The sequence below is a fragment of the Falco cherrug genome, chromosome 14, assembly GCF_023634085.1.
Source record: "Falco cherrug isolate bFalChe1 chromosome 14, bFalChe1.pri, whole genome shotgun sequence".
Lineage (NCBI taxonomy): Eukaryota > Metazoa > Chordata > Aves > Falconiformes > Falconidae > Falco > Falco cherrug.
The window spans coordinates 10,305,489-10,333,123 of record NC_073710.1 but is presented as its reverse complement, the minus strand read 5'-3'; the positions used below and the strand labels follow the sequence as shown (position 1 = coordinate 10,333,123).

Sequence of the window (27,635 nt, the reverse complement as noted above, 5' to 3'; positions counted from 1 at the left end):
ACGGTGTGTTTAGAGCAGTACAGAAAATTAGTAATAAATGCAGAAGTTACCGTCTGCAAGACTAAGGATCACAAGTTGCTATCTTTCAAAAGATCACCACAACCAAACTTGGAATAATCTTTTTTTTTTTTTTTTAAGTCTCTAAATCCAAGGTTCCTACTAACACAAAGTTATTTCTTTCATAACTGTTTGCTGAATAAATGATGTTGTTAATAAAAGGTTAAAGGACAGAGACTGCTGGAAGCCAAAGTCAAGTCCTGATATTATCCACAAACAGCCAAGATAGCGAGCTGCAGGATGAGGTCCTCCGTGCCGACCTGTGAATGGGCTTACCCTCACTCCGCTGCAGCAGTGTGGAAGCCTCGCCAGAACATCTCCTGCCATCGAGGACAACAATTACCACAGTTATCACTGCTGGGCAAATTATCAGCCTTCTTGAATCCAAGGAGGAGAGAGGTAGGTCAGCTCCTATATTTACTCAGGGAAGTTTTGTCTAACACCTCTAAGCCCCGCTGCTCCTCGTGGGAGTGTTGCCTGTGAAGGCTGTGACTAGACCCCACTCCGCAGTTCGTTCCTTAATTCTCCCAGAGCTTTTGGGGCTGCACTTCATCCCATTCACCCCCACAGAGTCTTCACTGTATCCAAGGCATCCTTAAATGCCTGTGAGGTTTGCTGTGGAGAACTTGAGTCAGTGACACCCCACCCCTGCAGGTGATTTTAATGACAATTATGTAGTTACCTGTAACCTTTGACAGGATTGCAAGGAGGATCAGTATGTATTATGGCATAGAATACATAACGTTTTATAACCACTGTTATCTTAGTGACCAACTGAAATTATTAATAATGGTCATCTGACCTACCCTGTATATAAAACAATAGCCTTGGTAGTTTGCTAATTAATGGCAATGATGTTTCTCTCAATAAGTAGTTGATGCATTTCTCTGTTGGCAAATACTTAAAAATACACATTGTTGTCTAGTTTTGCCTTCTTTTCTCCTGCAGAGTACCTAAAGATTAGATTTTCACTGTTGGTTTAACAAGTGCAAGCAAAGCTAGGGCATCAATAGTTAACCTTATATTACCCTCTGCTGAACAGACACAGTATCAATGTAGGGGTTTAACTACCACACCACTAAAAACACATATTCCTGCAGTTTTAGACTAGCCATAAGAATGCTGTGTATATGTTTTCCTCATTATTTGGATGTGCTGTTTGAATGTTGTGATCAGTGATTCAGAGCACATGATTCATCAGGAAGACATTTGCTAGGCAGACATGTGAGGAGCTGTCTGCCTCTTCAATCTCACTGACAGGGCAAAAATGCTGATTTATAGTAAATCATTAAAATCTGCTTATTATTGCACTGCTTGTTCCTCTTCTCCACTTCAAGCCAGCATCTTGATCTGCATCATGTCTCTTACAATTTTATACTACAGCAAGCAGTTATTTAAACAAGAGAGAAATGATCCTTAGTCTTTATTAGTGCATATGAAAGGATATTTTGTTTAAAGAAGACTAATTAAGAAAGCAGACTCTATTTTCTTGCTCAGTTTAGGGAAAAATAAAGATTTAAAACGTGGAAGTGCAAAGAATTATTACAATAAACCAATACTTTTAAATGATTATTGAATAGCTTGTTTTTTAAAAAATAATCATAGAAAAGCAGCTCAAATACCACCAAAAATATTTGGACGGAAAGAGAGCTTGGATGGTTATTCAGCTTGTGATAGAACTCGGGGAAGACACAGCTAAATATTATGTGATTATTGGTGGAAAGGGTAAAACCCCTTGGAACTAGAACTAGGTGCCAGTTGGGTACAGTGACAATGGGAACATTAAAATAATTTTCGGGGGGGGGGGAAGTTTTGTTTACTTTTAAAGAGGTGGTTTTGTGAAATAATACAATATGTAAATACGCTGTCTGATAGAAAAACAAAGAAACAATACAAAAAGCTCTATATTGTGTATGTGTTACTTACAGTAAAAATTTTAATTTGATGCCTGGGGACAGAAATCCTTGCCACTGAATTACAAAGAAGTGAATAAACTGACTCAAAATTAATCCATACAGATCTGTCCCCTTAATAATACTAATTCCAGAGAACAAAGCAGTGCATAATGCATTTTAAATTAACTTGGAAAATGCATAATTTATATTTGTTTTATTTCTTAATATTTGAACACAGGTACATTTTAGAATGCTAAGGACAAGAAAGGAGAGGACAGATTTTGTCCATATATGCTCAATTTAAAAAAAATAAAACCAGATAATATTTTTCAAGCTCTCTTAGAAAAGGACTTCAGCTGTGAAATATTACGGAGAAAGGATAAACACAGTTAGGAGAGAGAAAATGATTTTTAACATGCTGTGAAATGAATATGTTTGGTTAAAATATAAAAAGGGTCCTAATTCCTAATAAAACATTCTGAAATAGATAATTACATATTAGTTTGGATCAAAAATAATGTCCTTACTCATGAGAAGCAATTGAGAGATACACGGCGGGGTGCCCTGTCGGGCATGGCAGGCAGATAGAATACAGGATGTAAGAGGGCAGGGGTAATGCACTGCAGTGCAATGCTCCGCTCCCTGAAAAATACACCGTGCCTACGGGAAACGACGAGACTCGGGGCTGCTGCTTTATTAATGCTCTTCACCTACACATGTAACATTGTCACCTGCCTCTTATATATATATCATATTATTTACCATATGGGTGTGCAAGTAGAAAACCAGATATCCTGTGTTTCTAATCTAGAAAAGCCGTGCCTGTAATTCAGAGATGCATTGATCTCCTGGCTGCTGGGGTAGCTCAGCAGGTTGGCTTCACCCCCTCCAGCCCAAAGGGCCAACCTGCACTTTACCAGGCACCACCTTACCACAGGGAAGAGGAAATAATTTCGTACATCGGTATATCAGCCTCCTTCCAGGCTGTGTCTTTTGGACAAACTCACAGGCTCTTCACTGCCCCGCCGTGCTATGTCTGTGCTGCTGGACTTGAAAGTTTGTCGTTCAGTTGGCCTGAAAAGAAAGGAAGGAAAACAAAAGGATTGCTGCTACAGTACAGGCATGGGTGCAGATGGTAATGTAATACAAGGAGAGAGCATCTGGATTTAAAGGTTCTTAGTCTGGAAAATTAGTCCACACTGTTTTTCTCCTGCCTTTTCCAGAGTAACTTTGGATCTAATAAATGTGAAGGGCTTTTGGAGAGGGCCAAGAAGCAATCGGGTAGGTGTGTGCCTCTTGCATAGCTGTATATGCAGAGATGGGGCATGCCTGCACGGGCAGCAGGGTTGTCTGCATTTCCCCTCTGGGGTACCAGCCTAGGTAGGTCCTGGAAAGAAAGATAAGCTTTTAAAGAGAAGAAAATTTGCAAGCATTCCCATTCTCATATCAAAGCTGTGATCCTGAGTGAGGATGGAAACCCGAGTGAGTATTGAAAAAAAACAACCTGCTTGACTATATTTACTCGGGGAGATGTGGTGGTTAAAACAGCGGTGGTACATGTGCAGCTGGTAATCAGTAACGATTTAGAATAATTTCACTGGTGTAGATTTCAGTTATTGATACTGCTAACTGTTAACTCACTTTGAGTGGTTATCATAGGAGCACACGAAGGATAAAGACCATATTTTATGGAGATTTTCCTAAATATTCTTCATGATGTTTAAAAGAGGTGAAATTTGCCTGAGACCAGACTTGCTTACAACACAAAAATTTAGCTCCTAGTTGCTAAGTTATAAATCTTTCTGCCAGATTGGCTGGAACATCACATTACCTTGAACTAAATTTGTAAAGAATGACCATTGTCCTCACAGCTGTAAGAGAAAAATGTAGAGCTTGCCCCAAACCACAGGTTTTAATAGGCTGTTCACATGAAACTAAAAAGTGAGGAGATAAAACCAAGCCAACGCAAATTTATCCAAACTGATTACTTCCACAGTGACAATTTGTTAAATAATGACTTTACTAGGAAACTAAATTGATTACATTTTGCACACTTTTAGTATTTTAACTACCTGGAAAAAAATATCAGCTTATGTTTATAGGAAAACATTCCTAGTTAATTCTTTCCTTGGTGCTATGGTTGCGAGTTATTTTCAATAACTCAATTTACAGGCTAGCCTTATCGTGGGCTAATGCAAATTAATGCTTTGAGTCATAAGTGTTTCCCTTGGAAACAGTAATTTCAAGTTAATGTCTCTTGATGTGAAATGGAGTGCAGTGTCACAAGCTCTCTCTCACCAACCTACAAATTAACTTCTGTCCCCTCTGTACAAGAAATATGGATGGAGTCCTGCTTTGCTTCCCATAAAAAGTTATAGACACATACGTGTATGTGTAGGTGTGTCTATGCAGGCATGTGCGGCAGGCCACTCTTTAATGAACTGGTTACCGTGGATTTTCACTGGTGCAACCAACGGTGTGTGAAAAGGCTGTATGCAGCCGTTGGAAATGAATGAAAAAACAAAGTACTGACATTTGCAGCATACTAATACAATGATGAATCATGAAAGATAATTGTTGATCCCCAAACCAGGCCTACTTGGGCAGGTTGATTTGGTTTGCACCTAGGGACTGGTGAGAAAGAATTTGCAGCTAGCAACTATGAAAAAAAACCCACCAGAATTAAAGAAAGAAAACAAAGAAAGCAAATAGTGAGCAGAGGGAAAAAACATGTTTCTTCACTGTATTAACGACTTTTTTTGTGACATATTTTAAATGAATCAACAGTAGAAAAATTCTCCGATCCAGCACAGCTATGCCTCCTGCATATATATTTGATTTAGTATTTTCAGTCCAATCTTTTAACACAGCCTGTAGAACCCCAGCCTTATGCTACTGCTCAGAGAAATCACAGCACTTGTCTCCATCCTTCCAGCCCTCTGCACGTGTTGGAGCATGGGCTTTTTATTCTCATAGTTGGGCAAAAGTAAAACCAGAGTAGTCAGAACTACTAATGGTGAAGTCAGTTACAACCGAGTCAAAGCAGGCTAATTCTCCTGGCTGTGCCCTTGATGGTGCCTTCCCCTAGAACTCTCATATTATTGAATTTTTCTTCTTGCAAAATTCCTTTTCTTTTTTTTTTTTTTTTCCTTCTTAATAGTTCCGAGGTCAAACTTCTCATTTTTATAGCACCTACCTTCTGGAATTTATTTAAAAATAAATATTACAAACCTAACAAACCAGCCAGCCAGCCCTTCTCCACTTCTCCTTTGCCTAAGATAACTAAGTTAAACAAAACAAGCTTTGTAGAGAAATTACACAAATCCCATCTTACAATACAGAACATTTTCCATCTTTGCAGAGTCCTGAACTTCTTTTGGAGCTACGCAGCTCTCTGTCCCACAATGGACAATATTTGTGGGCTGCTACCTTTTGACCTCCACAACATCCCACAGCTTTCAGCAAACACCCAGGCGACACCAGTAATGCTACTTATTTTCTCCCAGCAATGGAACTATCAAAACAAGTTAAAAAAAAAAAGTGGTAAATAGCAGTTAATGTAGGATGCCCGCTGAGCATCAGCTAGGACAGTCCCAGCAGTCCTCCGAGCCTAAGACCACACAGCTCAGCAAGCCCTGGGACAGCTGCAAGTCTCCAACTCACAGAGGAGGGAAATGGTCTCTTCTGAAAATTCATGGGTAAGGATGTGTTCAATGAGAAGGGAAAAAAAAGCCTAAATTGCGCATAGCTCTTGACTCTGAGAGAAGTACCTATGTATCCTTGGGAAATAGCTTCCCTCATCTTGAGTACAGGCAAGAGAACGAAAGCAGAAGTGCCCATCAGCAGCCAAAGGCAGATGTGGCATTTCAGAGGGAGAGGAACCCAAGGCAATAATTAGATCAGAGACAGAGAACAAGGTAGAATCCTAGAAAATTAAAGGGAAGGAAGAAGAAGCAAGACTGCAATAAAGGAATAAAGAATAGAGGACAGAACATTCATAAACCAAGATGAACAAATAAGATAGTAAAAACTAGGGAGGGAAAGGAGCAGCATGACTGATTTTTAAAAGCTCAGGTCCTGATACCTATAGGAGGAGGAAAGGAATGAAGACAGTGGGGGGAAAAAGGAAATAAAGACAATCTGGCCTGATGGAAATAGCAGAGACAAAGAAAACGAAGCATGTCTGAAGAAACAGCAGCAGGAAGGGAAAGCACAAATTCCTTCGGGAGGAGGCAAAAAAGAATAGCTGTGTGCTCTGGACAGAAAGAGATTTCTTGAGAAACCACTGGCAAAAAGGCAACAAAGTCCCTATTTATTAACGCAGATTGTTTAATGATTTTTTTTCCTAAGACTTGAAGCAAATTATGGGACTCAGAACACTAAACAAGGATGCAGAAGACAGAAAATGTTTAGGTTGTGCAGGTGAGCTTTAGGTTTCAGAGTGTCTTGAAATAGCACATACTGAATAAAATTGCAGCAAGTATAATAGCCTGTTTACAAGATCAAGGCACAGAAGCAAATCGAATGAAAGGTTAATAAGATCAGAGTTCATAAATTAAGGTTTAAATTCTCATTTTCTTAAAGAGAAAGATTTAGATGAAAGATCATGCAATCTATTTTAATTGTAGGAATAATTAGACGTATGGAAGAGCAGAAGGGATAATATGTAATCAGTGAAAAGACCTGGTCTTCTTGACCAAGGAAACGCCCTCCAGACAAAGTCAAAGACATGGTATATTCAGGAATCAATACATTTTTCTTTACTTGAAGAGGTCTCTTATTGTCCACGTTGGTTCGTGTCATCCAACTTTAAATGGTTTTACTTCATCAAAGAAAAATTATTCTTTTTTCCCTCTTTTTTTTTTTTTTTGATGTTGCCATGGATAATTCATTCTGACCAAAAAAGCAAAGATTCAGATATGAGCAAAAGACCAGAAAGGCTATGGGGGAAGACCCTATTTAATACTTTGATCTGCAGACTTGAAAACAACTGTAAATATTTTTTTAATATTTCCAACATAAATAGTGTCATCTTTAGAATTATATTTGCAATCAAATTTATGATGGCCAAAAATATCACTTTAAAGCAGAAGCATCACTTCTACCGTCTGGAGATTTTTCTTTTTTTTTCTTGTGTTAGGTGTCTTAAGAGTGTGCAGAAAAAGGCACTGCAAATTCAGCACTTAAGAGAAATGATAATCAGACAATACCACATTTAAATCATAATGTTACATTACATTGCAACACCTTGTTTTTCTTATGACTTATGGCAATCCTCTAAGGACCATCACTCTTCAAAGAAATTAAGAGATTTCATCAGTAACAATCCCAAAAGAATTCTTGCACTTTGGAGTGTTTTGTTGGGTTTTTTAAAATACAGTTTACACACAAGAATATGGCCGCTGATGTGATAACAGACTCAGTTGGCAAAAATGCTTTTCTTTTCACAATTACTGCTTTTGGATTTCATTCTGCAGAAGGCTGAAACAAAAGCCTTGGCAAAATTCCTATGACCAAATGGTGGAAGAATGTGGCTGCTGTTTGAGGGACCGTGCCGGAGAGGCCCAGTGCAGCGGGACCTGCAAGCAAGTCACCACTGCCCTGCGCCAGGAGAAGGTGCCGTAGCAATATCAGGAGCATTTCACTTCTGAAAGGCAGCTGTGCGCATGGCTTGCTTGCTTACCTGTCTTGCAACACTCTTTGCTCACCGTGGGGCAGGAGGGAAACACTAGGGCTGTCACCAGCTTCATGGGCATCCTCTCCTCCTGGAGCTGTGTTCTTTAGGGCTCACATGGCTCCCAAGGGTCTGGCCAGCCTTTAAAGTCTGACTCCTGCAGAGATCAGGCTGACTCCGTCCTCTACCTGCATAGCCTCCAAAAAGGGAGCAAGTAGAAATTTAAGCAAAAATTGGTGGAGCCTGAAAGACGAGTCTGTGCTACAGCATGGAAGAAGGTGGCATGGGGAGATGTGGGCTGTCACTGCCCTGTGAAGGGTCTGGCAGCGTTTGCCAGTGCACGTGGGGACCGGGCAGGTGCCTGTGCATCCTCCTTCGCTATGACCAAGCGACTGCTGGACACCAGGCACAGCAGTGGGGATTTCCCCTGCATCTAGGAGGAAAAGCATCACCTCAAGGGGTGAAGAGCAATATTAATAGGGAACGTTGTCTCCTTCCTTTGTCGATGAAACACCTTGTTTCAGGGTTTTTGTTTTTGAACAGAACAAACGGTAACTAATCGGTAAATGTTATTTTGCCTGTGCATATATCACTGGATTGCTCCAGCTCCTGTAATGTGATATCATACATCAGAGTCAAGAGGGATTAACAGCTCTGTCAAATGTCATCAGTGAAAGCTGTATATGTACAGTCATCTCCTGTGGAAACACTTCTGAGCAGGCTAAGTTTAATTCAAATAGTTTTCAAAAACATCTCCAATTGTCATAAATAGGCGAGTCCCTGGAGAAGCAGATGTTAGCTCTACCAAATGCAGTAAAACATCTTAAGAAAAAAAATCGTAAATATGGGCAAACTTCACTGATAGAGTATTTGCTAGAGAAAGACCAAAAGATTTACTGTGGATGTCATTTGGTGTTTAAAAATACTATCATGTGTATCATTAAAACAAAGAGTATTCTCTTAAATGTCTGTTATTTAGTTTTGAAATGAAAAATATCAAATAGTTAAACTTTATTACGTGTAAAATTGTTTTTAGATCATGATGTAAATGTTACATACAGCAAAGCAAAGTTGAAAAGCAAGAAAAAGCAGCTTGCTGCAGAAAGATTCAAAACACCAAAGCCAAACAGATGTTTTTAAGCTAATCTGACTGTAGCAAGGACCACGTGCCATCACCTATAACTGAGCCCTGAAGGAGGGAGGCCAGGATTACTGTGGGGTTATAACCTGGTTCAGCTATTTAGAAGCACGTGGAAACCCTTGAAATGCTGCATGTAAAATGCAGCGGGGCCTTTTGGGCAGATGTGGTTTCCATCCAACAGCAAGTCCTGCTTTAAGCTGCTCAAGAGCAAGAGCCGCTGAAAGGCCCAAGCGCTGCCCTGCCCACCAGCCTTCGGATTTTCCTCTCCATGTTACACAGGAGCAGGACACAAACCAGAAACTATTTGGGTGCAATCACAGGAGAGCCCTGCCAGGTTTGGCAGTGCCAGCACTTGCTCTGCAGCTGGCTGGGGAGGCCCCCCCGGCAGCCCCCCGGGAGAGGACTGTGGTGCTGCCATGCCCTCAGCCATGGCAAGGTCGGCTGTGTTCCCAGGCAAACATCAACTCCTCCCGCAGCTTTCCAGAAGACATCTTCAGCCCACACCGTACCCAATATACAACAGGATATAACTTCCTGAAAACAAAAGGGTTTTCTTTAAAATAACGGTCATGCCTCTTAGTGTCTCAAATCATGGTGAAAATTGTGTAAAGTAAGTAGTGTTTTAAGTAAGTAGTGTTTTTACTTACTAAATTTCTTCCTTCAAAATAAACTGAGTTCTAGACATACAACAGCATTAAAAAAGAAACGTCCTGTGACCAGTTTTGTACTTTTCTGGACTGCTTTTTCTGCTGCCATTCTTGGATGGAAGAGACCACAATGGGCTACACTCATGTAGAAGTATGTGCATATTGAACACTAAACAGTAGTCATCATGTCATTAAATCAAAGGAACATCTCACCATGTAACTGGGTCTCGATTCCTTGCAGCAGCATCACTGTACAGGTAACTGGTCCCTTGGAGGTCAGCTGAATCCATTTCTCTTTCTTTACAAGGACTTTTCTGTAAATCTTGGAAGTTCACATGTTGTGTTTAAAGACTTGTAATCTCTCGTTCACATAACCATCACAAAGAGCACTGCCACCACTGTAGCGTTTAGACGAGCTGGATCACCAAAGGCAACAGTGGCTAGCCAGGCAGCAGAGGAACTAATGGCATCTAAATGGTCGAGATTCTATGGCATATAGACAAAACATGAGTAAATCTTGAACATTATTTCATTTTGTTAAAAATATTTTCCTTCAGAAATCTTAGGTGTCAAACTGAACATTTAATTACCACATCTAAATTGTGACAACCTACACCAGTAAACTGCACTGTTACATGAATGAGGGACAAACTATCACATGAAGGTACTCACCGTGATTTAATGATCCTTCAGAAGAGTATTGTTCAGAAATTACCTCATTAGTTCCTTTGCAGGTAACCAGCACCATTCATATGTCACATTGCAACAGGATGCTGAAGAGCCTATCTAGGGTCGACTGAAATTTGTCTTCTGCCTGGTAAAATGGACATTGCAAAGGAAATATATAAAAATGTGACTGATCTGATGAGTTGCAGAGAATGACAGTGCATCCTTCTGGGACTTCTGGTCTCTTCACTATCCATGGATCCATGCAGCCACCCATTCTTCCACCCATCTGTCCTGAGAACTTTTGATGTGCGTGCCCAGAAACTTCTGATAAGATGGTAATTTTCAGCTTCTAAAGCCAGGCATTTTTTTTTTCCTTTTAACTGCAAAACTACGTGTTCTCTCCACGTCACGGTCTAAATCAAATGGCAGGATATTAATAAAAGAAGTCATAACCAGCAGATTAAATTTCTTTTGTATTAAACTTGGTGAGAGTTATCAGGACCTCAGATTCTTAGCTATAAAAAATATTCCTTTACTAAGGGATTAACTTCTAACAACAGATCTGTTGTTCAGCAGAGTGAGAGATGCCCCAGACTGCAAGGGACTTGAACCAGCTGGCCAAGCCCTACGGTCAGCCTACGCTGGGCTGAAATATTAAGCATTGTCTGCCAAAGCTGCATCTCTTTGCCTGGCAGTTGTCAATTAATTCATCTGCAAGGCCTTTTTCTAATACTCTGTACTCCACTGGAGTTTAAAAAGTCAATCTCTGTGTTCTTATTAGGTTGAAAGAGCTTAATTACTAGTAGAAGGAATTAAAATAGTATTGAAGGTTTTGCTTTCTGAAGAGTAATTAATACAATATATAATTAAACCTTAGGTTTATTTTCAAGGGATGATATTGCTTAGGTTACCTGAATTCAGCCTTCAGCACTGACCTTGTGGCCTTGTGGACAGGGGGATGGCAAACCTCTGCAGGAGACACTGGGAAAGCAACGGCAGGAGGACAGGAGTGACACTGCACAGAGGACATCCATCGGGCTTGCTTTCCAGTCATGTTAAACTAAGCTGTGGGAAAAACTTAGTTTAGATTTTCTTTCATACATTGGCACTTATTAGGTTAAAAACCATCAGAGGCAAACCATGTAGTCATGCTTGTGCCGCTGAGTGCTTCAGAATGTCACGTGCCAGGTTGCCAGTGCTGAAGAGGTTTGGGTTCCATTTGTTGGGTTGTCTGGCTGTAAAGTGCACGTAGCAGTTGGGTCCGGCGGGCTTTGCAGCAGGAGCTGAGCTGGGTGGGTGACTCGGGGGTCACAGTGCTCCATTTGCATCCTCATCTTCACACACCTGCATCAGGTATGTGTGAACGCCCCGTGATACCATTCGGGGAGGTGGGTGTAAGCATCTTTTTTTTAGGAGGCAGATACCCATGGTCAGAACGGTGCTACGAGGAGTTTCTTCAGCTGGGGAAGACAGGATCTCCAAGTCGGCTTTGTTTCACACCACCGTATATTATTTCAACTGTTAATGAAAACACATGGGTTAATGTTATTTAAAATGCATTTAGGATAAAGGCTGCATATGAAATAATGTCAAAAGGAAAAAAACCCCACAAAATTGCCGTAAAAGCCAGCTTTCTCAGAGAAATATCGCACTGGATTTATTTGAGAAAGACTCAATATTTTCTGTTTGGAGGATTTTGATGAATAAATGTTATTCCTATTTATTATTTATCCACTTTCAAATTGTAATGAATAGTCGTGGTGATAATTTCTTTATTTCTATATTTATAGAAATACAGAATTTCATACATACTGAACTGTGTTATTATCCACACATGTTCCGCCTTTCTGTAAATACAGAAATTTGGTGTTTGCCAGTAGAACTATTCATTACAATTTGAAAGTGGATAAATAATGAATAGTAATGCCATTTCTTCATTAAAATTCTACAAAAGGAAAATATATACTCGTTATTCCTTTCATGAATTCGGCCCATTGAAGGTTCATAAATAATTGTGCTTCACAATTGTGTCTAATTAGCAATGAACTTAATCCAGTGCATCCAAGAGCCTGAAGCAAAGGGAGGGATATTTTTTTGTTGTTTTATTTCTCACTCTCAGTGGCAACTGTCTGATTTTTGAATGTACCTTTGCTGACAAAATGATGCACTTTCAAAGATCAACGTTACATATACTTCTCCCCCCCCCCCCCCCAAATTTGCTCTTTTAAGTATGAGGTTCATAAACACTGTCCCCACCAAACTTCAGGTTAGCTCAACAGTGGAGCAGCAATAAACTGATAAATGAATCTTAAAAATACTTCTCTATATTGAAGTTCTCACATAATACTTTTATTCCCTAATATGAGCTTCCCTGCAGAGCCATGCTGCTGTAGGAATGTCTCGCTATGAAACAGTTACTTCTGAGCCAAGCTTCAGCAGTGGCACCTGCTGTGGCAACACCCTTGAGGAAGGGTTGTGCAAAAGGCAGAAGGTTGGGTCTTCCCTACCGGGGGCACTGGTAGAGTCTCAGCACACAGGCACACACAGCACCACAGCTCGCTCTTTCCCTGCACAGGCTTCAAAGTCAGTATACAATGTAAAGTGATCATATTGCCCGTGAGGATTTCCCAGCAATGCACCCTTAAGAACTGTTAGAGGATGATATGTATTTAGCTGTCCCTCTTTTCTGTACAAGCTGGTTTACTAGAGAGTGGCTGGTGAAAAAACAGAGCTAGATGTACTAAATGTCCTATATTCTTCAGCTTTCAGTATCTCTAGTTTCTGTGGTGCTTATCACATGCCTATATAGCCGCTCCCATCGAGATTCCTTGGCAGGCTTGATAAAAATCCTAAATATATTCATTGTTTTCATCTCCCCCAACTAGTCAGTCATCAGTGACGCTGTTGGCTTTGTTCTTTGTACTTTTTCAAAGGAGCTTAAGCTCATACTCTAACTGATTTGATGTTATCTGAGTCTTAAACTATCACCAGCTATGAAACATCTAAGTCTGTTATGAATAGTCATTTAAACAACCAGTACTGTTTTATGAGACACCAGCAGGTTATTTGATTATATTACAATCACATGCCTTGCAGTTGAACTTTACTGTTGCCAGTGAAAAGCAGAGGAGAGGAAGAAGGAAAGGGAAACGGATCTTTGCTTTTCTTAGTGTCCTTTGTAACTCATGCGACTCATACAGTGAGGACACCAGACAATATCTTTATTGAATGTATGCCATCAAACTATTTAACACAAAATATGACATATTTTAACTGACCTTGTCTTAGAAAACAAAGGCAGACTCCAACAGATTTCTTAAGTGAAAGCCTCTAATATCACAGCTTCAATAAAATAAACATCTCTTTTGTTTTCCCTCTTTGCCTTTTACAAAGACCAAAGGAAGGTCTAAAGACAGACTCCCTGATGGAACACATTTAGCTAAAATAACACTGTCGCCTGCTTTTAGAATTATCTCAGCTCCTTCCAAATATAGAAAATAATAGAAAAATAAATGCTGTTTTATCATCATACTTCACCCCTGAGAAATTCATATCCTCCAACAAACAAAAGTATGAATTAAAATTGTCTTTCGAGACAACTGCTGGAGAAAGTTACATAGGGGAGAGTCAGGGATTAAATATACAGACTGATTTCTGCTCCCAGTTCTGCCCCAGACATCCAGAATGACACTGGGCAGGTCAGGGATTTTTTAGGTACCTGCTTTCCCATAACAAAATCCATACCCATGAGTTAAATCCTCATGGCTTATAAAATGCATCCAGAGAGTTAGGCACAGAGAATAATAAGTGAAAAGCTGCCTAATACAACATAAATCTAAAAAACGTAGTCACCCTTGGGCATAATAAAATGGGCATAATAGTATTCTCCTACCTCACAGAGTGCTATCAGCATACATTTACGAATGCATGGGTTCATAAAGACTACAGAAACAGCTTGGGAGACCCTCCTACCACATCATCTCAAACAGACCCTGCCGCTGCCTGTCCCTGGCATGAGGTGTGTGGGGCATAGGCCAGGGAGAGCCCTGGGGGTTGATTGTTCTTGCACCTTGCTGTCCAAACAGGTTTTTACTCTGCAGCATTCAGCCATCTATAAGAACACGGGAATCTTATCTTTTGAAGTAGTTGGGCTGAGAAGCATAGCTTTTCCCCATGCTTTTCCCATCTTTCTCACGCTGCTGGTATTTCCTAAGTCTGGGAATTATCCAGAAACCAGAATTCAGCAACGCTGCTTTGGTATTTGCCTTTCTGTCAGGCCTGTGAGCAAAAAAATGTTGTCTAAATGCTTGGTGATGTCTTAAATTCTCAGAGCAAGAACATGTATGTCTTCACTTACACGTCCTTTGCGTCCACAGGCATATATAGCAAAGCGGTGAGAGATCTGCAGAAGTGATTTCCCATCTGAACACGCTGTGACCTGGATGCCCATGTAGGTATACGGTTACAATTTTTGCAACCTAGGTGCAGAGGTTTGAAAATATGCCCCCAGTGACCAGTCATTAGCAAAACTGAAATGAGGACAGTTTCATGTAAGAGGCTTTCTGAAAGCCTTGAAATATACTCAGCATATTTTAAATGGCTTTAATTCTACAGTACTTTTAATATAACCCTTTAAACATGAGGGAACACAAAGGGGAGGTTAATTGGAATGGCTAATTAAACACAGTGAAGTTAAAGAACTGGAACACTGGGATTTTGTTTTGATATTTAGCAACATCTCATAACCCTAAGGACATTGATTTAGCCTAAGGTCTGGTATCTTTATAAATTGCAACATAGCCTGGAGACCCAAAGGAGAGACAAAAGGGTTGAGTGCTTGTAACAACAGATTCCCAAAGGAGCCCTAATAACAATTATAACCAACATGATTATTTGCATTAGTTAAAAAATAAATCCGTCTCTCAAGTTTTAGTCATTTTGTACTGATCAACTAGGATATGGAAACAGTGAGACAAAATCTGCAACAAAAGCACATCCGACCTAGGGATTCAGAGGACAGAAATTTGTATCTTCCCTTGTGGATATTCAGCCACAAACTTCATTTTGCCCTCGATAATCCCAGAGCAATTCAAACCATTCCTCAAATATGTCAGTGAATGGGAAAAAAAAGGCTGCTTTTCTAGACTTCTTCCCCAGTCTTTAACGATAACATTCAGAGAGCCTGTGAGGTGTAGTTATACCCATTTTATAGCTAGGAAAACAAGCAACGTACCCAACTCTCAGCAAGCAGAGAGAAACCCAGAAGCGGTGACTGGATGTCCAGACCTGTTCCTCGCTGCTGAAGGGTGCCTGTGCCTGCTGCTCTGCCATGCTGATGTGCCAGCGACAAACCCAGTAGAGCAGGAGCTGCCAAAAAGCACTGAAATTAGAAACAGTAGAGCCACACCAGTAAGATCCTAAACCTTACAGCTTCTCTGGCTGGGGGACCAGGGTCTTGTCTGTGCACTGCATGGTGCAGGAATGCAGGATGGAAACCTGCCTGGTTGCTGTGTCTCATATGATTAAACTGGAAGCAGAGACGAAAGCTGTTGAACCTCTGTTGGCTTTGTTCAGTGAGCTCCTCTTCCATGAGACCTGACCTTACCACACAAAATAAAACCTCACTTTAATGAAGGTATCCAGATGGCCCTCCTAGACACAGCTATAGACTGCTGAATGCTAAGAACAAATCAAAGGAGTTGTTTGGTTTGTTGGGTTTTTTTAGTGTTGGGGTTTTTTTGTGTGTGTGGGTTTTGGGGGTTTTTTTTGGTTTTTTTTTTTTTAGGGTTACCTTCACACAAACAGCACATATATCACAGGAACATGAAGAGCTGGATGTTTTCTGTAAGCATTTTCTTGTCTTTGCTGACTGAGAAGTTCCCACAACAGAGCACAGTTTGCCCAGAGTTGTTTACCTTCCCGATTTCTGATATCACTGTTCAGCTGCTGGTCTCGTAGCAGTGCACAGATTACGATGTCTGCTGAAAAACATGATTTCTCAGCCTTAGCAATGGCACCTGGGGAATTAACAGAGCTCTCAAGGATTAAAGTGAGATCCTAGCCATACTTACATTACCTGTGTAGCCGGCACAAGGAAGAGTTAGTGTCCGTGTTACCATGATTCACATGGCTGATGCAAAAGTGTATAATCTTTTTAGGAATGCTGACTTCTATTAATTTAAAGATACAAGGATCAGATTACTAGAATATTAATGGTATAGATGCATAGAAGATGAAAGAACTATTATGAGTTTGTTGTTCTAGTTTAGTAGCTGGACTGTTAGAAAGCAAGCAGAAATACAGAGCGCACATGTAGAGCCCCCAGTAACCAAACCCCAAGCAATTACCTGCCCAGACTCAGAAAGGACACGTAGGTTATTGCTAATCGTCTGGACAGGGTGAAAAGACCTGAAGAAATGAGACCCTTTCTAAACTAGCAAGGCAAGGTAAGTGGTGGGGATGGGGATATTTAAGCAAATTTTATGATGATGGGCAACCTGCAAGCCAACGTTGTTCTGCCAGATCCCTGCTGTGACTGTCCATTTCCATAAAGAGCAGCTCCGTGGTGCCACCACACCACACCAGGGACCGTGCAGGTGATCAGTGGTTCCACAGGGCACAAGTTCACCTCGTACCCCACCTGCACACCTCTCCTGCTTGCTTCTCACTCTGCATGGATCTGGGGTGTTCTTAGAACAGCTCGAGCGAGAGCATCACTCACAGTCCGTTACAGGCTACTGTCTTTCCAAAGGGCGTTCAGCTGATGCCCCCACAGCCTGGTGAAGCCTCACTGAAGCCCTGCACATAGAGCAGACAAGTCTACCTCTCCAAAGAAGATTTGCTGGCAATCCACATACGTTTCAATACATAATTTTGATTTCATGAATATTGAGGCAACACTAAATGACTGTGTGAAGCTGCAATCCAGCTCCGAAACAATTTGCAGCGAAAGGTATTCAGGCACCAGATAAATCTACAAATTCACTGCTTTCATTAATACTTACAGAATGCTCGAGAGTAGAAGAGGCCTTTATGCACTATATGAAATATTTAACTGGAAACATATTGCCAATAATCAAATATTATGCTCTGAGAAACCTAAATGCAGTCTAAAAATTGGGAACTTACTGCTGAGATAGCAAATAGCTCGCTCTTCATTTCTAAAGGTCTTGCAAAGTTTTGTCAGTGCTTTGCAAAAATATCTGCGAGAAATGCGAATCCTCCCTGTAAAATCCAGCAGGAAAGGGCCACTTCCCAGCTGCCTTTGTTGTCAATTTAGAAAAAGAGAAAATGGTTTCACAATGATTGCTTTCACTTTAATTTCCCCCCTCCCCTGATTTCAGCAGGAGGAGATTCTGCTGCTTAAAGGGGGTTGTAAGTCCAGAACTGCTCTGCTGACTTCACAGAGGCGTAAATGAGAACAGAACAGAGACAATTGGTTTTAAATGGATTAATCAGAGCAAGTTAAATAAAAAGCAGAAAATTCTGTTCCCGCTTTATATTCAGGTCAGAATTTGGGGATTTGTTCTTCTCATTTGCCAGTGTTTCAGAACTAGGAAATAATATCTGAGAATTCTTTTTTCTTTCTTGACAAAGAGCGCTAGTCAAAAATTGGGAACCAGATGGCTGCTTATATATTTCTTTTTTTTATTTACTGCAATACTAAAGCCACCATAAAAAAGCAAAGTTGAACAGACAGAGCTAATAATATAATCATTCAAAACACCTGCAAACAGTGCAGATGGGCAATTTCTGTCTGCAAAATCATCAGTGAAAGACCGCCTTCCCATATGGGCAAATCTAGCTGCCTTAGAGCTTCCTAAGCTCTGTCCCTTACCTTAAGAAAACCTGCATTGAGCATATGCAGTCTTTTTATAGCAGAGCAGAAGTGTCTGTATCTGCCTGTTTATTTTAGTTAAATATAACTTACAGCACTTACAGCCCTCTATCAGTGTATTTGATTTGCCCATTGTACGTCCCAAAAGGGCAGAAACTCTGAAGTAGTAAAGCAAACAGCTTTTACTCAGGCAGAACATTTACAATTGTTAATGTATATTAATGAACCTCAAACACATAAGTTTTATTCCTTTATGTAAGCAAACAGTTACAGGACCAAGGTTGCTGTTGCTGGGGGGTGTGAGCACATATGTCTGTCTTATGTATGCATGTGTTTAATATTGGGTTATGAAATTATTTCTCCCCCTTATTAGAAAATAAATCCTCCTTCTGGTATCCTTTTGGCATGTCATCTCCAATGATAATATACATCGAGAAATGGGAAAGAATGAGACCCAGGTTGTTCCAGAGCTAACGCTGGTGCTGCCATTGAGCCTAAACCAGGACGGGCTGATTTTCATGCCCCAGCTTCTCGTCACTTCAACAACAAACCTGCTTCAAGCCCTGGCCCTTGGGAGCTCCCCAGCCCAGCTTCCCAGTCAGATGGAACCCAAACCTCTCTGGAATTCAGCGTGATCTCAAGCAGCCCTTGTGACCAGACTCCTCATTTCATCCCTGGCGCTCTCATCTAGGCAAAATATTCAGCTTTGATATTAGTATTATTTTTGAGTCAGCATCATTAAGAAACCTCCCCACTTTCACATGAAAGTCTTATCTATAAATTTGATTATCCTCGAGGATACATGATTTTGGAACAAAAAAAAAAAAAAAAGTGTAATTAAACACTGTGAAAATGAAGTGGCGAGGCTGTTCCAAGCCAAGCAAATCATCTGCAATACTACTTTATTCAATGAATTCAGTCTGCGTTGTGTCTTTGCTCTCTACAACATCTAAAAAAACCACAGACCTAACACTTTTTCTTTTTTCTTTTTTTTTTAATACTAGCTGTGGACAAAAATAGAAAGCTTAACTACATTTTTACACTGCTGCTCTTGTTAGGTGTGGGCACCCACACCAGCTGCTAAATAAAAACTGTTCCTTGCTCCAGAATATATACAAATTTACTTAGAAATTCCCTGTTGTTCCTTACAAATATTATTTTTAACGTATTTATTCTGTGCAGAGTGATCTCAAAAGCAAGTCCAGATGAAACACAAATGGTCAGGAAATCATAACATGATTTTGGTTTTTTTTTTTTTAACCTCTTAAAAACCTACCTTAATACCACTGCATAAGAGAGTGTCTGCAGCCAGGACATCATGGAAGGGGGTTTGAATGCAGATCCCGCCAAGGCAGTGACCTTCTCCAGGCGTTTTCTGCGTTCAGGGTCCACACATGAGGTCTCTCTGGAAGGAGCTCATTGCTGTGACAGGGCCTTAAATTTCATTTTCCTCAAATATGTGCACAACTTTGAAATTTGCTTTGTATAAATACTTCCTGGCAGTGAAATGCAACTTCTCAAATCACCACTGAAAGAACACAAAAGGAGCAGCAACCAAGCCACAAGGAATGCAAACATTCACAGAAAATATTGTACATTATGTACCTAGTTCTGGTGAACATCTTCATTAGGCCATTTCACCGGGATGCACAGTGTTAGCAGCTCACGTTGTTGTTTTAACATAACAATTAAAAAGGTAATATGTCGTAGGAAAGGAAGTAGGGGGGAATGTAGGTAAAGAAAGACCCGGTTTCTGCATTATATAGCAATATAATTCTGCAGAAAACCCGTCTGCTCTCCTAGCAAGAGCTTGGAAGGCTACAGCTTTTACAATGCCAGCTCATGTACGAGGAAAAAGATGTAAAGGCTTTGCCAGGGCTTCCTATAGTGCAGTAGCTCCATTATTATTATTAAGTATCTTCTTTTCAAAGTTTCCTGGATTTCCTAAATGTAACAATAATTTTAATAATTACAAAACCGAGAATACTACTTCTATGACTGACTGTGTTCCCTGTTTTCCTCCAAGCTAAAGCTCTGCTTTCATGTAATACATAAAAGAGCAATATTGCTCTGATGAACTAAGACACATGAAATATCTAATTAACATTAAAATATTGTCTCTTGTCATTAGCTTCATTTGCACTTTAAGTGTCAGTTCTTGAGAGAGAGGTTCAGAAGCAATGACCTGGTCCTCGAATTAAAAAAAAGAAAAGAAAACAAAAACCTATGCAAGGCAGAAAAGAGGAAAAAAATACGCTAACGTACCACATTACATACAAACAGAACTGCTTGCAGTTCTTGAGAAAGAGGTTCAGAAGCAATGACCTGACCCTTGAATAATAATATAAAAAAACCTCAACAACCAAACCATGCAAGGCAGAAAAGAGAAAAAAAATACAGTAATGTACCATGTTACATACAAAGAGAGCTGCTTTTCTTGATACCCAGGCTCAAAACAGGATTCTCAACAAATAAGAAGCTTTTTTCTCTCTTCTTTTTGTTTCCCAACCATCTCACCTCCGATGAACCCCTACAGAGTAACTTTTGGCCATGAGAGGGATGGAGGGTGATGGGAGGCCCCAGTCCCATCCATTTCCCTGTGCACCCACCGCACAGCGCCCGGCATTGCAGCTCAGCCAGCCCTGCCAGGGCTTTTCTTTTCTGGCTGAGAGCTGGCCCTGGGACCTGCACTCACCTGTCCGAAAGCACCCTGGCCACCAGCTGGGTGGGACCTTTGGGGGTGAGATGTCCCGGGAAGCTGCCCTCTGGTTGCAAAAACTAAACCCTCCCATTGGCAAACAAGCCAGCTTGTTGAGTGTAATTGTTTTATCAAAACAGATAACCTTTTGTGATCATCCTGATGGGAGCAGGAAGGCAAAGGAAGATCATTATTTTCATTTTAAACTGACCAGTTTGTTAATCAGGTTTTGATTATTTATGTTTCTAGGAGGTTTGTGCCAAATGAGAACTGCATTTATTTATTTATTTATTTGTTTGTTTGTTCTGTACCTGGCACTGAAGCATGCCAGATTCCTTCGCAGCATTTCTTCATCGCAGCATCAGCACAAACCTCACAAAACAGCATGGAAGTGGAAGTGGGCACTTCCCAGCCTAACAGCTCGAGGTCAGGTGGAGCTGCAGGTTCAGAGCTGGATTTCTCAGCTCTCCAGGATTGTGGGAACTTTGTCTCGTTAGAAGGGAGAGCTTAGCTGAGATACTTGGAGCAGACACTCGCCTGCAGACACCAGCAATTAATGTGTACTCAGACAGGGGTGTTTATTTCTGGACCGTGTCTGGTAACAACTTTTTAAATTAAAATCTCAGGGGTCGCAAGCAGGGTGAGAATTTTTACTGTGAAAAGAAAGGTGGATATTATTTATACAATATAACCCCAACCTCATAAACAAAATAAACTTTCCTCTCATTAGAAACTTTCCCCTTAGAAAGACCCGCTAATTCATTTGAAGCGTGATCACTTTCCTCTTTGTGCTCATGTTGGTTTATGCAATCTATTAACAGCTCTTCAAGTTACTCTTACTTTTGGTCTTCCGTGTTCTTGGGAAGGCAGGAGATGTGAGAAGAAACGCTGCCCTGTCCCCATGTCCTTGGCTGGGGAAGTTCCCAGCTGCTGCTCATCCTTGGGGCCAGGGAGAGCTGCCTTTTTGGGGGGCACAGCCCCCCGCGCATCAGCCAAGGACTGCCGCGGCCACCAAGTGCTGCTACCCTTTCCTTCCCAAAGCTGGAGGAACAGCTGTCTCCGATGCTGCATGGGACAAAGGAGAGCAGGAGAAAATCCACACATCATCGGAAACACCGTTCGTACCATCATTTGTAATTTCCATGCACTCTCTCTTTTGCCTAGACATCAGGATTAAATGCCAAAACCTGTAAAACTAATTGTATCAACGTAATTCCCTTAGTCAGCATACCTCTTGGTTGTGTCGCTGTTATTCCTTGCCATTTGTAGGTCAGGATCTAATGGATGAGCTTTACAGGCCTGCATATTTCTTTTTGGAGTTCATTAAAGCCTGAAGCAATTGCACCTTAACATTTCCATGCAATTGCAAATTTGACCTCTGGCAACAGGCCTTGCAAATCGATTCATTTCCAACCGGTTATGATTTGTCATCACTGAAAAGTTTTGGTGGGGGGGAGTGCCCACCTCTGAGCCACGCACAAACCAGCCAGCCTCAAGAGACCACTCCAAAGCAGGGCTTTGCCAGAGTCACAAGGACAAACGGAAACCAAGAGACAGTTGAGACACTTATTAAAAACAGTTAATTATTTAAGAGTCATCAAAATTCTCACGTGCTAAAAATTGATGGCAAAACAACCAAATGCATCCCGTGTTTGGTTAACACCTAAAATTTGACTTTGACCCTCTGGTACCAAAGCAAAGAAATTCACAGTTAAAGCTACATGTCTAAGCAGTACTCTGTGCTTAACTCACACTGTTTTTACAAAGGGTCTGTGCACAGTTTTAAGTGCCATATGTCCAGGGTAAGGAAGAAAAACAACAACTAAAATATTAATATCTAGTGTTTGTTTGTTTTTTTTTTTTTTTTTTTTTTTTTTTTAATACAGGAATTTAGATCTTGTGGAATATAATATAGAGTAATGATTCTATCTGATTACTGGTTTTCATTTTCCCTGGTAGTTCACTTGATGCTCTTTTAAACTATCATTACATGACTTAAAGGTTATTGAGTTTTGTTTCTTTTTTTTTTAATCTGTTGAAATGTTTTAAGTTTGTGGAACATAGACTCCTAAATCAATGCTGATGGCACATCTAAGGTGCAAGTTGCAAATTTAATGGATTTCTTTGGTTATAATAATTAAGAATAGGTATTTTTACATTTTTTAAACCGAAAAGTCCACCTCTCTGAAGTCCCGATTGCAAGTGTTTAGAAGTGCAAACATGAAAACTGAACAGGAAATTGCATTTATTTTTGGGTATAGCATATCTGAAAATCTGCCTCAACCGCAGAGCAGAAGCACACTGGGAACAAGTACAAGAATAGGTCATGAGTCTGGAAAAACTCTTGATCTTAAATATCTATTTTATTACTTCTCCAAATCTGTGAAGATACGGCTTTCAGCCGCAGGGATTTCTTACATTTTTGGGTGATGGACTAAAGGTGCCATTAACAGAAGATCACATTCCCTGTGTAGGTGCAACTTCAGCTAGCACAGTGCCAGACAGGCTTTCCAAAATATGGACATAATCTGATTAATATTGCTTTAGCACCATCCAGAAAGCCAACTGCGCATGCACTATACACTTTTCTGCCAAAGTCCTCCAAGAAATACTTTTTACTCCTCACTGTTCAAAATAATCCATGACAGTATATTACTGCCTTCCTACACATGTGTTACTCAGCGCCCTATCTTCAGTTTCTCAGCTCTCAAAGTATAATCCCACAAACAGCTTCCAAAAATCTGAGATGCGGTGAGCAACAGCAGATAAAAAAATAAATAAATAAATTCATATACCTATTTCTAAAACATTCGCTATGTCTGCATGCCAACCAAACAAGCTTCTCAAATGAAGTTTTTTCCCTTTTTATGTTTGGTCCAGGAGAATAAATCAAGTTTCATGTGACTGAGTAAAACAGTTCATCAAGAGAAACTTCCTTTAATGTGCAGCCATGATGGCATTACAATTTAGTTGAAAATGATAAAGGCGAGCCTTGGTCCACATCTGTGAAACCACAGAGAGATCTGTCCTCTCTGATCCACAGGAAAATTATCAGCACTGTGGCTTTTGTTAAGTCTTTTCATGCAAGATGTCATTTTTCAGGAATGTACAGTAGTTATCTTGTAGTGAATGCAAACAAAGTTATGAAGTCTACAAATTAAAGTAAAGATGAATATCCTGTTCTTTGGCTAATGTACAACATTCTATACTTCCATATCATTTCATATCTTTTAATATAAAATAATTATACCAGATAGGATTTCCATCTCAGACCGTGACAAATGTCTTATTGCTACACAATGCGGCACTCCCGGTGGTCCCCACCACTGTTCAGTGGGCACAAGGCAATGAACCCTGCTAGCCACCCGGCCCAGGAGGGTTGGAGGCCATCCTGCCAGCGGCTTTTCAATGCATGCAAGGCAGCTCCTGGGTGTAAACACATGGCGTAGGTGAAGTTTCTGACTTGATTTTACAGCACTGCAAACTCAACAGTTCCAACCCGGCTTGCTTCTCATTCTGCTGCCCCCACACGCGCTGGGGTTTCTCATTGACCTGAATGGGGAGCAGGGTGAGGAGAGTCTGGTAAATGCACTCCTCATTCAGGGAAGCAAAGAAAAACTCTGCAGACTGCACCGTCAGCTGGGTCTCTCTTGTCTAAAAGCTTCTGTGTTCTGGCGTGAAACGAAGGCAAGACTCCTCAAAGTAATGAAAACTGTAGCTATACTAGCACAAAAGCAGCATTGCCCTTTTTGTGCACATGTGCTGCTGCTTCTGGGAGCTCCTGGCTGCAGATCAGTGAAGATTTGGGTGCATCCACAGAGCATGATGCAGTGCCACAAAATCCTGGCACTGGTCTCCCTGAAGCCCTGGAAGTGGCACAGCAATCTCAGCAGGGCAATCCACTTTGGCTAGTTTCCTGGATGCTGCACTGATGCTGCAGACACTGCTACGCCTTACTTGAAGAGCCTGCTTGTTCAGCGCTATCTTGGGATCTTCACATGATGCTGTCAGGGGCTTGTACCAGGTTTATTTTGCACAAACAAAATCACTGTATTTAGAAAACTCTCAGCTCTGGACATTTTATGGCAAGAAAAGTCAATTATGTGATAATGCTAGTGATACGAGAAGACAACCAGCATCCAAATTCCTGCCGTCTTTTTTCTACCCTTTTTGACCTAATGTGTATCCTTTGGTCAGTGGCTTAATTTCAGTGCCTCACTCATTTATCATTTTGTACTAGGTTTGCCTGGCAAGGCTGTGGCAGTGGGGGGCACAGGGTGGCTTCTGTGGGAAGGTGCCAGCAGCTTCCCCCGTGCCCGATGGAGCCGATGCCAGCCGGCTCCCAGCCGGACCCGCTGCTGGCCAAGGCCGAGCCCGGCAGCGACGCTGGCAGCGCCTCTGGGATAACGGGTTTCAAAAGGGGGAAAGTTCCTGCGCAAGAGCAGCTGCAGGGGGAGAGGGGAGGGAGCCCGTGGGAGAGCAACAGCCCTGCAGCCCCCCAGGCCAGGGCAGGAGGGGGCCGGGGGGGCTCCAGGCGCCGGAGGCCGTGGGGAAGCCCCCGGCGAGGCAGGCTGTGCCCCCAGCCCCGGGGGGTAACGGGGAGCAGACCCCCACCCGCAGCCCCTGGGACCCCAGGCCGGGGCAGGGGGATGCCCAGAGGGGGCTGTGACCCGTGGGCAGCCGGGCTGGAGCAGGTTTGCTGGCAGGACTTGTGACCCCATGGGGGACCCGTGCTGGAGCAGTTCTTGAAGAACTGCATCCGTGGGAAGGACTCGGGGTGGAGAAGCTCATGAAGGACTGTCTCCCATGGGAGGGACCCCACGCTGGAGCAGGGGCAGAGTGTGAGGAGCCCTCCTCTGTGGAGGAAGGAGCTAAATGTGTGATGAACAGATCACAGACCCCGTCCCCCTGCACCGCTGGCAGAGGAAGGTTGAGAAATCAGGAGTAAAGTTAAGCCTGGGAAGAAGGGAGGGGTGGGGTTAAGGTGCTTTTAAGATTTAAGTTTTATTTCTCTGATTTGTCTGTAATAAATTTTAATTTTTTTCCCCCAAGTTGAGTCCATTTTGCCCGTGATGGCAACTGCTGAGTGATCTCCCTGTCCTTAACTCAACCCACAAGCCTTTTGTTATATTTTCTCTACCCTGTCCAGCTGCGGAGGGGAGTGACAGGGCGGCTTTGGTGGGCACCTGGCATCCTGCCGGGGTCAGCCCACCACACATTTGTAAAATGGATAGATCCATTCTCACCTACATCAAAGGCAACATGCAGGGCAGCAGGGGGATTTAGAGGCACTTAATAACTGTAAAGTGGTGACAATACTGGAATGGTGCTAGGAAAGAACAAAGTATTACTTTGGCAGGTGAATAATCTGTGCCCCAAAGCCATTGTGAGCTGGAAGTGACCTCTTGTGTCAGCTTAGCTATCTCTGTTCACTGGGCTCTAAATACCATGCAAATAAATAAGGAAGTGATAGGTAGAGTCTTTTCAAATTTCAGAAAGTTCTGACTCACTTTCCCACGGAAGTGAATCGCACAGTTTAATCACAATTCGAGCAAAGGCAACACCTTCTTTTACTAGTCCACTACCCAGTTAGCTCTAATGACGGCGTTTAGAGACTACGTGCAGAACTGCAACTCATTCATCTTCAATCATTATTTTGAGTAGAGTACCTCTAGTGCATTTTCTCTCATCTTTTCCTCTTAAGCATGAGCCCTCCAGCGCTCAGCATCGGAAGTACTTTTTCTGAAGGCAGCACAAACGCGATGCAGTCTGCGGCTGTGACATTGGTCCCCCAAGAGAAAGCACCAAGTCATGAAGAGAAGTCAGGTTGTTGCTCAAGTCTCCAAAGGAAATAACCAACTTGCTGTCATGTCACTAGCAAAAACTGAAGGGATTATGATTTGAGGAGCGGATTTCTGAGTACCCTGCCTTGCCACTACACAGTATTTCTGTCTTTCTTTTTTATTAACAGCAACTAAATGAACCTCAAAAATTATCTGGACTGAATGACAACAAAACAAACTAAAATTAGTAACAGCATACCCATTGCCTAGGGCAGTGCTGAACTGATGGCTGATGTGATGGTGACAGACAAATCCTTATTCCCATTCTAAAATCTGTCTACTAAATAAATAATGCCATCAGTAGCATTTCCAGCAATTGCATTCAGCTCCTGCAACTTTTACACTATTATTGTATTGCCTTTGACTTACTCTACAGCATAGTTTGGTACCTGGGCTGACTCAGAAGTAGTACTGCAGCCAATAAACTCATGACCAGAGAGACTGAATCAGTTAGTTTGAAGTATTTGATGGATAATATCTTACACCAGTCCTTAGTAGAGATCCAGTACTTACCTTGTCTTTTATTCTTCTACGCCAGCCTTTTGCAGTGTGGAAGTACTTTCTGGATATTCCTTCTGTATCTCCTTGTTTCTCTCCTGTTTTTATCACGTCAGCCCTGATAACAAAAAGAAAAAAAATGTATCTGAGTAGCAACCTATCTCTACAGAAAGACAAGCAACAAACACAATGTAAGAGGTCACATCAGAAACAGCTGGAAGACCTGGGAAGAAAGTATGTCTGGATCTAGGGTAAACCTTTAAAACTTTTTAGGCAGATAAGCGGAGTTGTCCTATTTGGATATCTTTGATGGAGTTCACAGTAATAGAAACCTTCTTTTCTCCTTGTGTTCTCTAGAAATCCCAAGATACTTTTTATAAGAACAGGGTTATATCTGAAGTGTTAAAACACAATATGCTTCTTCCATTAACATGAAAAATGCTACTTGCCATCTGACAAGTGCCTGTACTGCAGACTGGCTTCAATACCACTTCTGAATCATCCCCTATTGTCCCAGAATGAAAAGCACTATTTAGTGTATGGCTTGCTGTTAGTACTTCATCTTTCTACTAACTTTTTGACTATTTATCTGTTTAACTTCCCCTCTGGCATTTCTGCTTTTCTCTGGTCTTATGCTTATTGGTACCAGCATTGTTAATACAGAGGATTGCTCGCT

The 27,635-nt window shown here is 41.4% G+C and overlaps 1 long non-coding RNA gene across 4 annotated transcripts; it reads right to left on the bottom strand.

The window, feature by feature from the left end:
* Positions 1–147: 147 nt before the first annotated feature.
* LOC114017379 (uncharacterized) lies at positions 148–27,069 on the bottom strand. 4 transcript variants are annotated; one of them, XR_008735157.1, is made up of 8 exons: positions 26,975–27,069; positions 19,197–21,683; positions 15,875–16,061; positions 15,317–15,450; positions 10,087–11,601; positions 9,628–9,900; positions 7,636–7,823; positions 148–3,026 (listed from the first exon to the last, which is right to left on the bottom strand). It is a non-coding gene; the product is annotated as an uncharacterized LOC114017379 (long non-coding RNA). The 4 variants fall into 4 exon arrangements; XR_008735156.1 differs by having other exon boundaries at positions 9,628–10,496; positions 11,019–11,601; XR_008735158.1 differs by having other exon boundaries at positions 9,628–10,228; positions 11,019–11,601.
* Between the last annotated feature and the right edge of the window lie 566 nt (positions 27,070–27,635).